The 11492-nt window shown below is 36.5% G+C and overlaps 1 pseudogene; it reads right to left on the bottom strand.

Moving 5' to 3' along the window:
* Positions 1-342: 342 nt before the first annotated feature.
* Positions 343-1515, bottom strand: LOC149242899 (chaperone protein dnaJ 10 pseudogene; annotated as a pseudogene).
* Positions 1516-11492: the final 9977 nt, after the last annotated feature.

The following is an 11492-nucleotide window of genomic DNA, read 5'->3' as shown; positions in this document are numbered from 1 at the left end:
AAGTGAAAGAAAATGGAAAAATGGAAATAAATTTATTAGTCAAAACGAGCTGAAAAGAAGGGAAATAAATTTATTATTTATATGTTAAGATGTAAGACTTCCTTTTTAGGATTTTATGATCAGAAGCCGAAGTTGAGTGATTTATAACCACTTATACGCAGTGTAAATGTTATGGCATTTCAAATGCTCCATTTCAAATCATCGTATCGTTGCTTTTTAGGAAATGAAATGACAGCTACTGACTACTAAAATTATCCTATAAATTATGAATCATAAAATCCTTCGTCTATATACATCAGCAATCTACTTGGCCTCTAACAAATAGCGAAAACGAAAATCGTTCTACTGTAACTTACATCTGGTTCTGGTTGGAAAAACTTTTCTTGCAAGACCGTTCCAAAACCGCAAAACGGTATCCATTGATTGACGGAACCACGATCTAGTTCCACAGCCCTCACAGAAAAAAGGAGTATTCCTGTCACGATTCCTTGATAATGTATCGGGAGAGATTGCTTCGTTTTTGCATTCTTTCTTTCCCAGCATGCGAGAAGCGTCTTTTTCTGGAATTCGATCTTCACTTTGTAGTTTCGAAGTTTGGAAAATCTGTCCAAGAGTCTTCAAACCTTTCGCACGAGCTCCAAGTTCTTCTTTCGTTGCACTCTTATCCTGCAACACCATCTGGCACACATGCGAGAGGGTGCCTTCAATGTCAGGCACATTGACTTTCCAGAGTGAGCTCACAATCAATTCTTTGTTGGACTGTAAAAATGCTTCCATATCTACTGTACTCGGCTGCTGTTTGATATCCTCTAGTAATCGTAGTAGCGCCAAAGCACCTGTTGCTGCTGTGAATTGAGATTTTATAAAATGCCCTTTGCTTCTCAACCATTCTGCTATAAATGGCAAACCCAAATATATGGCCTCCTTTCCAAGTTCCTTTGCTGCTTGTCTTTCATACATGTAACCAATTTTCTGCACCATATTGCTTCCATTAGGTGCACCACACATCAATTGAACCTCAGATTTAGCTTGTTGTATAAGCCCTACCTTGTCACCTTGTACATACTGATTAAGACGATCTTTCAAAATCTGCGCAAGTTTTTCTTCTCTTTCCTTTTGGACACCCTTCATATTCTCTTGTAGTTTCTTGGAATCTGTCTGCCCACCTTCAGTAAACTTCTCAAAAGCAAGCATTGAAGCCATTGCAAGTTGGCCTACATAGTCTTCAAAGAAGTCGCTTCCAAAGAGCACAGCGAAGACTGCTGCTGGGTCCATCATTATTTCCATTGATACACCAGCTTTTCCATGTGCGTCATATGATACCCGCTGTGCTGGATCACTGAGAACTTGGTAAGCTTGTCCTAATATCTGGAAATTTTCTGCCGCCTGAGGATCATTTGGATTTTTGTCAGGATGAACTTGCCTCGCCTTGATATAATATGCTTTCTTGATCTCTGCTTCTGTGGCCGTTGGGCTGACTCCTAAAAGGTCGTAGTAACCGGTTTCCTTAACCATTTTTAAAATTCTGGAGCTGATTCCAGCCCTCCAAGAGAATCAAATGGGAAATCGATATCCTCCGCGAGATGCTTTGTTCAGAACACTAACAATGAGTGTAGTGGGGCAGTTTTTAGTTTATATCGAGCCCGGTCATCTATTTATATTATATTTTTGGAATGGAAATCGGGAACACAAAGGTCGGTTGGTATTAGAAGATAATTTACAACTACTAACTCTATGGTTTACGTTAGGAACCCTTTACTACTTTTGTGGCTGTATATTATGGTTTTTAAAGAATTTTTAAAATTCTTTAACGACAGTATTGTTATAAAGGAAGTGTGGTGTCGATTCCATTAATACGAAGAATAACATTAATTGGATTTTTATTAATTACCATTAATAATATGGTTGTATTAGATGAAAAATAATCTTAATTGAATTTTTATTAATTACTATCAATAATATGGTTGTATTAGTTTATTTCTCTTTAGAAGAATTGAAAAAGTTTATTTCTCTTTAGAAGAATTGAAAAAGGTATTAATAATTATTAATTGAATAAGAATAAATTTATCATCTAAATAAGAATAAATTAACACTCATGGATTTTTACAATTATTTTATGTTTTTTTCTTGTATTGATTGTAGATTTTATATATTTTTTGTTATCTATATTGTAAGTATATCAATTTTGTACATACTTTCTCAGACTTTTTCAGTATGTGTTTGGGTATGCTTTCACAATAGCATTTACAATATGTAATTTTCAGTATTTTGCATAATGAAAGTTACGATTTTTCCTTGGGAAAAAAATAATAGATAAACACTTTACTGAAAATTATATGAATGTAAAGGTTGATTAGTGGAAAAAGGGTATGTGGTATCATGATGGGATTTAGGAAATATGTATTCTTAGAACCTAGGTTTTGCAACCATTATACTTCTCATGGATTTTGATTACTACGTAGCTATACATTAGGACTTTTGGAGGATGAATTAATATATTACCGTGATTATCCTTTAGGTGATCGGAAAATTCAAGTTGACCCAAGGGAAATATAGGTACTCTACACCCCTTATACTCTTTAGTTGTTCAAATCATAACAAGGACTTTCTCTCTATATGTTCCTTTTTAGAGTGACTCCAAGAGTATTTCCCCCCTACTTAACTATGTGTACACTTAAATCAATAGTTATCACCACCTTATCACCATCTTGAACCTAATGCCTATATTATTAGTGATATGGATTGGATCATTATATTGTTTGTAATCGATGTCAATGATTTCATAATGGAAAACATGGAGGAATAAGCTCACATGACCATTTTTACTAGTGGGGCCCAATTTGGCAAATTGAGGTTTGAAATTTTCCTGCAACATTTAAAGGCATCAAATGGAATTTTCTGAGGGTAAATATTTACCGCTTTAGTGCAACACATTTTTTCCTATTCTACACCAAATACCTTTCCAACAACATTAGGATTGTATCAATCAGGCTCTATATGCAAATGTTACGCCACTCGAAAATTGGCCTTCCTATTTTGTCCACCATAATCCAAGACGATGCCATGTTAGCCCCATTACTCATCGAAAATGGGCTAGTGATATGATCATGATGAAGAGGACTCTAGAAGAGGAAATGTTGTAACTCCAATTAAGGGTAGACAGAGTGAAACCAGACCACTAGTAGACTATTTGTCTATAATGTTATAATCATGCCACCAAGAGGAAAAGGGTGTTCCATTCTTTTTGAATGAATTTTGATCCATAGACTAACATAGTAGCCAAGAGGGATTGAGAGAGAGAATAAAAAATGAATTTGTGCAATGCCGTAGCCCCTGGGCCACAATCCTTACTTCTTTGTACTCGAAACCAATTTTTTATTTCAGAGAAAGAGGTAGGGTTGTCTCACCTTTCAACTTGTTTTACCTAAAAGGGATTACCAAGTTATATATTGTGTCAAATTGTTGTTTGTTAATTTTTATTTCAATGTTCTCTATTTTTTGCATAATTAAAATTTGCATGCATATTGTAAAACAAACATTTATATATCCAAAAATGTAGGAGAAATAAACCTTAATAGAGTATATTTCAGATCTTAAAGTATAACTTATCATATATGTTGTGATGAAATATCCATGGGAGTTTAAAAATCAATTAGGAAAAAAACTACTATGGTTCAATGGGACATTTGTTGGATGAGAGCATTCAAGCTAGTCTCATGCACCATACATGGATTTTAATCTCATCTCAAAGGAAGGAACCAAATCTCGATAAATTTGATGGAAGCAATATTTAGTTCAATGGATATTAGAGGTCACATTCATGGATGACAAGATTATAGATTCATTTGGAAATTCCTTCTAGATGAAATAACGAGCAATCTCTCTTTCCCCATTCCAAATATCGTACAAGTGGGGTCATACAATCAAGAGGACCAAGGAACCCTTAAAAAATAAGGACGTGAATCAAACATAAATCTAAGGTTATCGATGTTTTCTTAGCGGATAGTTTGAAGTTAAATTAAATTTTTGATTTTGAAAAATCCTCATTTCTTGTAATATTTTTGACCCAAATGATTGCAAGTGACCTCTCTCAAAAACAAGATTGAGAATATCTTTGACATTGTATTGGGATACATTATGAGAAGTATTATTTTTGTTAAAAAATATATAGCTTGGTCCTTTTGGGGATTTGAAGATGTTGAAAAGTATTGAAAATTTGTTGGAAAATAAGCACTCATGATCTCCTTATTAAAATATTACAACTAGACATTAATTTGCACTCAACACAGGGATTATTTATCCCCACCTATTATAGAATGCATGGATTTCCATAGATTCTCTAGTTTAAGGAAATCTCGCATGAAGTTTTTAATTTTGTAGACCTTTACTATGAAGTGGAAAACTCATTTCAAGATGTAAGGTGCATGAGTATGGTGTGAATTCTTGTTATCCTTGACCTATTCATAGGGCTATCAAATTCAATTAGTATCAAGAAAGGTCCTACATTTTTGTATCATCTTCTCGATTATGAAGGAATTCTTTTTGAGTGTGGAAGTTTCCATGAGTATGGATCCTAATCACCGATTGTGTGCTCCATTTCTCTAGAAAGTTATGGGTGAAAAATCCCCCACCTCTTGTCAAAGAGAATTGACCCTTAACATAGGAAACATCCATTACCATCTCTCTACAAATCACAGAAATGAAAGATCCTTTAGCTTCAAAGTAAAAAATAGAAAAATTGTGGATTGAATAGTAGTACTCTCCTAGGGAACAATACCCTCAACTAGAAAAAGCAAGGATGTGATACCGCTGAAAGGATTTGTTTCCTTCCCATTCTCCCATTGTTTCCTCCAGTCATGTATGCTTCACTTCCTCGGAAGTAGATTTACTAAAGGGACTGAGAAATATGTAAATGAAATTTCCCTCTAACTTCTCAAGGTTCTTGAACACTTAGTTTACTTCACTCATCCCCTTGGAAGGGTTAACAAGATCTGTTTCTATAAATTTGTAGCCTCTTGACCTCAATTTTATTCTCTTGAATGAACTCTTTGAAAATGGTACCAAATAACGATCCTCTCCTTATCATATCTGAAAGTGCACTCATAGAGCATGTAATAAGGGAAATGGGACTTCAAAGGAAAGTGATAAAGGTGGCCTAAAACACCTAGAAGTGAAAAACCCAAAGGAAAGGTAATGATGTAGAAAATATTATCTTATCCATAACCTAGAAGCAATTTAACTTGGAAGTGTAAATCCAAAGAAAACAAACTTTAATTGGAGATCTTAGAGAATGTACCCCAAAGGTAGTTCCAAAATGATTTTCTTAACACTGAACTGCAAAAGTTTGGCCAATCCATCTACGAAATTTTCCATTAGGAGAATAATAGACACTCATAGTTTCTTTGTATTTTTATGCAAGAACTCATGATAGAGGCATGATAGGAAGGGCCAAAATTGTACAACACCTCTTGAGATTTCTATAATGATAACTATAGTTTCATGGATTCCTTAGGCCATTTAGGAGGGCTATTCATCGGATAGAAGAATATTCTTTTTTCCATGTCTAATTCATGGGCTTTAGACCCAAGGTTGGCGCTCGTGCTTAACTCAAATGAATTTGGAAAATAACTTAATTCTCTAAACATCTATGGGCCTAGTCACACCACTCAGAATTTTGTGACCACTTATCCATGTCATGGGTAAGTAAAGGGTAGGTAGTTCTAAGTTGTGATTTAAATTTCACTATTTATGTCTCTAAGGTGTGGGTTGCAACAACCCAAATGGACTCTGTTTTTAATTTTCTTCTTAGAATCCTAGCACAAGTTGGCACCTAAACATACATTCAACCACACTCAAACTAATTTCAACAAACTAAATAACTAGGAAGATCCAAATTTATAAATGTCTTGATCAATTATTTTCCTCCTAAGACTTCTCAAAATAAACCCTTATACTTTTGGAACGTGTTTCAATTGGATTAAGCTTTGATCAGAATATATATTTTCTAAAGTGGCTCTGACATAAGTAAATTTCCTCAACCTTTTTAAATTAAAGCCTCAATGTTTCAAAGATGAAATTTCATAATACAAATGTTGAAAAATGTTTGGTTTCACTTCAACAATTCTCTAAAAAAATTTGTAGTCATTCATTTACATTCAAATTTGAAAAAGGATAAGTCTGTGGTGATCCCATGATCCAAGGGAAAATATGAAAAGGATGATAGATTCCTTGGAGAGGTATCATAATCCTTAAACAATAGAATACCTTTGGAGGGATTTGTACACTCAACAACTACTTTAAAACATGATTTCTATCAATTCTATATAAAAAAAAAGGAAACTTAGATTTAGACTCAAGAGAAAGTACTAAAATATAAAATATAAGGTCATGTGGCTTGAGATAGGGAATGCAAATACAAAATTATCTTGCCATACTACAAATTATTATAAAAACATGAGCTAAATCTATAAAATTAATGGAGGAGGTGGCTCCCTGCTTGAAAATTTCACCAACATTACTTCGTAAAGGGTCACTCATTTTTAGACCCTCTTTTAAAGAGGATAATTGAGCTTCTATAGATGCCATCCTTTAGATTTCTAGTTCTTACCCAAATTCATAGACTAAAAACAAAATGACTACCCTATGGTAGAGGTGGGAAAATATATACTCAAAACATTGCACATTTTTTAGAAGGTAATGACCTCTAGGCTAGATGGACTACCCATTGAATTATTACTCAGTCTCTATGAAATCATAGAAGAGGACCTATTCAAGGTCATGGAAGGCTTTCAACTCTCTATAAAGGTCCTATTTTTTTTCAACACTATTTTTATATTTACTCATCTCAAAGACAAACAACCGAACCATATTTGAGGTTCCCTAGCGAGTATCACTTTCTAAAAGTATTTACAAGATCATGTCAAAAATAATCTCTTGTAGAGTAAAATAAACTCTCTCAAATCGGTCCTCATTAATTCATTTTGGGTTTGTTGAAGGAGAGAAAATCCACGAGGCATTTAGTATTCCTCAAGAGGTTCTATACTATTAATACAAAAATACTAAAGGATATGTTTTCAAAGCCAACATCTCCAAGATATTTGATTGGGTTAGCTGACCTCTCCTATATCTCATCCTAATTTACTTAGCACTCAAGTTAAACCTTGTGGCCTATGTTATGGCTTGCACTAATTTGGTAACTTTTGTAGTCTTAATTAATGGGTTAGATTCTCACTTCTTCGAATATTAACTAGACAATTAGTAGGGATTCCCACCCTCTTCCTTGATTTTCCTCATTGTAGTGGAAGAGCTAAATAGAAATATGAGGGCCGCATAGCAAATAGTTTCTCCAAAGGTATCCTAATTGGTAGTTCTTTGTTTCTTTTAAATTTTCCTTTTTGTAGAAAACATTCTTATTTTATGTGATGAATCAAGGTGGTTGGTAGACAAATTGAAGGAATTCTTAGATCTCTTTTGTAGAGCCACATGTATATAAATAAATGCTTCCATGTCTCTAGATCTTTTTTTGGGGTCTCTCTAAGCTTGAGAAGTTCTATATCAATATTATTTTATGTTCAAGGAAGTCCACAAAGCACATTGTCAATGATGATGAACTAATGACATCAAACCATAAAAGTTATAGTGATTGGAATTCAAATATCTTTCACTATTTTTTATGCCAAAGTGATTTGTTGTTCAAAGTTACCATATAATGAGTTATCACAATGAATAATTTTCCCATAAGATATGTGTTGGGTTGTGTTATATCTTTCCACGTAGTTAATAGGGGGTTTGAAGGGCACCCGTAACCCCACTTTATGGGGTCCGAGGCAGCGCCTCGGAAAATTTTGGTTTTGGACCATATGTTAGGTTGGGCGGACCCACCTATGGTTTTGTGCATGATTTTCGCACATGTTTTTTGGACGCGATGGTTTTCGGTCCATGCTATTGGATGCTTCGGCATGTATAAATATGTATTGTAACATTGAAAGGAACATAATGAAAAATCAAGCTGGTAGTCCCGGTTTTGGGATCCAGGGAAAAATCTTTGTGCATATGTGTTTTATGGTTTATGCTCTCGCATTGTTTATTTTCTTTGTTTAAGAATTCGTATGCAGGTAATTTCTGTACAGGGTTAAAACCTACATTTGGTATCAGAGCTGTTTTGGCTTCAAGGGGATGCCTTTGTTGCTGAAGGGTTTCGCTCGGGCCTGTGGTAGACCCTGTTCAGTGGGAGATCTGCGAGATCGATTCTGGTGGTGAAAGAAGATGGCGAGCAGTGGAAAGATAGAGATTGAGAAGTTCAATGGTCAGAGTTTTGAGTTGTGGAAACTCAAGATGGAGGATCTGTTGGTGGATAAAGATCAGTGGATCGTGGTAGATCCAGTTACTAAACCATCGGGAGTGACCGATGAAGAATGGAAGAAGTTGGATCGGAAGGCAAAGAGCACAATACGATTGTGTGTCTTAGATTTAGTATTGTTGAATGTATCAGGGGAAGCTACGGCGAAGGCTTTGTGGACCAAGTTAGGGACTTTGTACCAATCTAAGTCTCTAGTGAATAAATTGTTCCTGCGGAAAAAGCTATATAACCTAAGGATGAAAGATGGAGACCCGGTGATAGAGCATCTGAATGCGTTTAATACTGTGGTAAGTCAGTTATTATCTGTTGATATTAAAATCTCAGATGAAGATAAGCACATCAGTCTGTTGTTTTCTCTACTAGATTCGTGGGATAGTCTGGTTATTGCAATAGGTAGCAATGCAACTGCTTTGCAGTTTGATGAAATAGTCTCAGCCTTGTTGACGGAGGAGATGAGACGAAAAAATATGGACAACCAGAATGGTGATGCCTTGTCTGTATGAGGACGGTCCCAGAACAGAAACAAAAATAAGTCATCGAGTGGGAGATCTAAATCTAGAGGGAGATCTAAATCTCCAGGAAAACCTACAAAGGTGGTGTGCTGGAAATGCGGAAAGGAAGGGCACTTCAGAAGGGATTGTAAATATAAAGATCCTAATAAAGGAAAGGGATCTAATGATACTCCTTCTGCAGAGGCGAAAACCACCTCAGATGAAGGTGGGGATGTGTACTTGGCTTCTTCAAGTACACATGTAGATCATGAGGCATGGTTGATTGACTCAGGTGCATCCTTTCACTTCACTCCCCATAGAGAGTGGTTCTGTGAGTATGAGAAATACGATGGTGGTGATGTCTTCTTAGGAGATGATAGGAAGGCTAGAATCATTGGTCGGGGAAAAGTAAAGTTGAAGTTGCAAGGTGGAAGGGTTAGATCACTTCCGCGTGTTCTGCATATTCTTGCATTGGCCAGAAATCTGATTTTTGTAAGCAAGTTGGATGATGCAGGTGTAAAGACGGTGTTCGAGAAAGATACCTGCAAGATGGTTCGAGGAGCACTGATGTTAATGCGAGGAGTTCGGATTGGAACTCTGTACAAGCTACAAGGTAGCACTGTTGTTGATGGGTGCAATAATTCTATGGTTCCTGAAAATGGAGTAGAGAATCTAGTGGTCTCTGGAGAGAAGACCATGTTGTGGCATCAAAGGCTTGGACATATTGGAGAGAATGGCCTTCGAATACTTCATGGTAAAGGTACAGTAGAAGGTATGAATAATAGCTCTCTGGATTTTGATTTCTGTGAAAATTGTGTATATGGGAAGCAGAATCGGGTGAGTTTCCCTCTAGTGGTAAGAGGACGAAACAGATATTAGAGCTTGTGCACAGTGATGTGTTTGAACCTGTGAAGGTTCCATCACTGGGTAAGTCTGTGTACTATGTATCATTCATAGATGAATTCTCAAGGAATACATGGATATATTTTCTTAAGAAGAAATTTGAAGTCTTTGACAAGTTTAAAGAATTTAAGGCTCTGGTGGAAAATCAGACAGAGAAGAAGATAAAGGTGCTGAGGACAGATAATGGTGGAGAATTTTGCAGCAAGGAATTTGAAGAATTCTATAAGAAGTGTGGTATAGCATGGCAGAAGACTACTCCATATACACCTCAGCAAAATGGAGTCGCAGAAAGAATGAACAAGATGTTGACGGAAAGGGCAAGAAGCATGCTCAGTGGTGGCGGGTTAGGACAGGAATTCTGGGCAGAGGCGGTGGATACTGCATGTTACCTGATCAACAGATCACCTTCATCAGCGTTGGAGGATAAGACTCCACAAGAAGTATGGACTGGTAAGAAACCCTCTCTTTCACATCTAATGGTATTTGCATGTGATGCATATGTACATGTTCCAAAGGAGAAACGAACCAACTTGGATAGTAAATCTGAAAAGTGCATCTTTATTGGGTATAAGGATGGTTTAAAGGGTTATAAGCTTTGGAACCCAGTCACATGGAAGGTTGTGTACAGCCGAGATGTGTTGTTCAGAGAGGTAAAAGATGTTATTCAACATGAAGTCCAACCAAAGGAACCTGAGAAGATAGAGTTTGAGCCAAAGGAGGAATAATCAGACTCTGCAGCAGAGGAGGAATCAGAAGATGAAGAGCCGCAAACTCCAGTTGTGAGAAGATCAGTTTGAGAAAGAAGGTAGCCAGAAAGGTATAGTCCATCTGCTTTCAGTTCAAATTTTGCTTTGTCTGTTACTGATGATGATCCCAGAACTGTGAAGCAAGCAGTGGATTCAGAGGATGGAAAACTTTGGAAAGAGGCCATGGTCGATGAAATGGCATCTTTGCACAAAATTGAGGCTTGGGATCTGGTGGAGTTGCCGGCTGGAAGGAAACCCATTGGCAGCAAATGGGTGTTCAAGAAGAAGAAAAATGTAGAAGGAAAGGTGGAGAAATACAAAGCTCGGTTGGTAGCAAAAGGTTATTCCCAGGTGCCGAGAATTGATTTTGGTGATATTTTTTCTCCTGTTGCCAAGGTAACTTCTATTAGATTACTTTTATATGTTGCTGCTGCTTTTGATTTTGAGGTAGAACAGATGGATGTGAAGACAACATTTCTTCACGGGGATTTGGAAGAGGAAATCTACATGAAGCAACTTGAAGGCTTTGCGGTGAAGGGTAAGAAAGAATTGGTATGCAAGTTAAAGAAGTCTCTCTATGGGTTAAAACAGTCACGAAGGATGTGGTATCATAAATTTGATACATTTATACGGGGACTTGGCTTCCCCAGAAGCAAAGCAGATCATTGTGTGTATTTTAAATTAATTGGTGACCGTATTATTTATCTGGTCTTGTATGTGGATGATATGTTGCTGGTTGGAAATGACAAAGAAATGATCAAGGATTTGAAGACCCAATTGTCCTCCAAATTCGACATGAAAGATCTTGGTGCTGCAAACTATATTTTGGGCATGGAAATTAAAAGAGATCGGTCAAAGAGGAAGGTCTGGTTAAACCAGAGGAAGTATGTCGAGACAATACTCCAGAGGTTTAATATGCAGGATAGTAAACCGGGGAAGGTTCCTATTCTTGTAGGTGTGAGGTTATCTGCTGAACAGTGTCCCAGGACACAA

The sequence above is a fragment of the Pinus tabuliformis genome, chromosome 8, assembly GCF_031772625.1.
Source record: "Pinus tabuliformis cultivar Carrire ecotype Pingquan chromosome 8, CPIR1, whole genome shotgun sequence".
Taxonomy (NCBI): domain Eukaryota; kingdom Viridiplantae; phylum Streptophyta; class Pinopsida; order Pinales; family Pinaceae; genus Pinus; species Pinus tabuliformis.
This window is presented reverse-complemented; position numbering and strand designations above follow the sequence as displayed.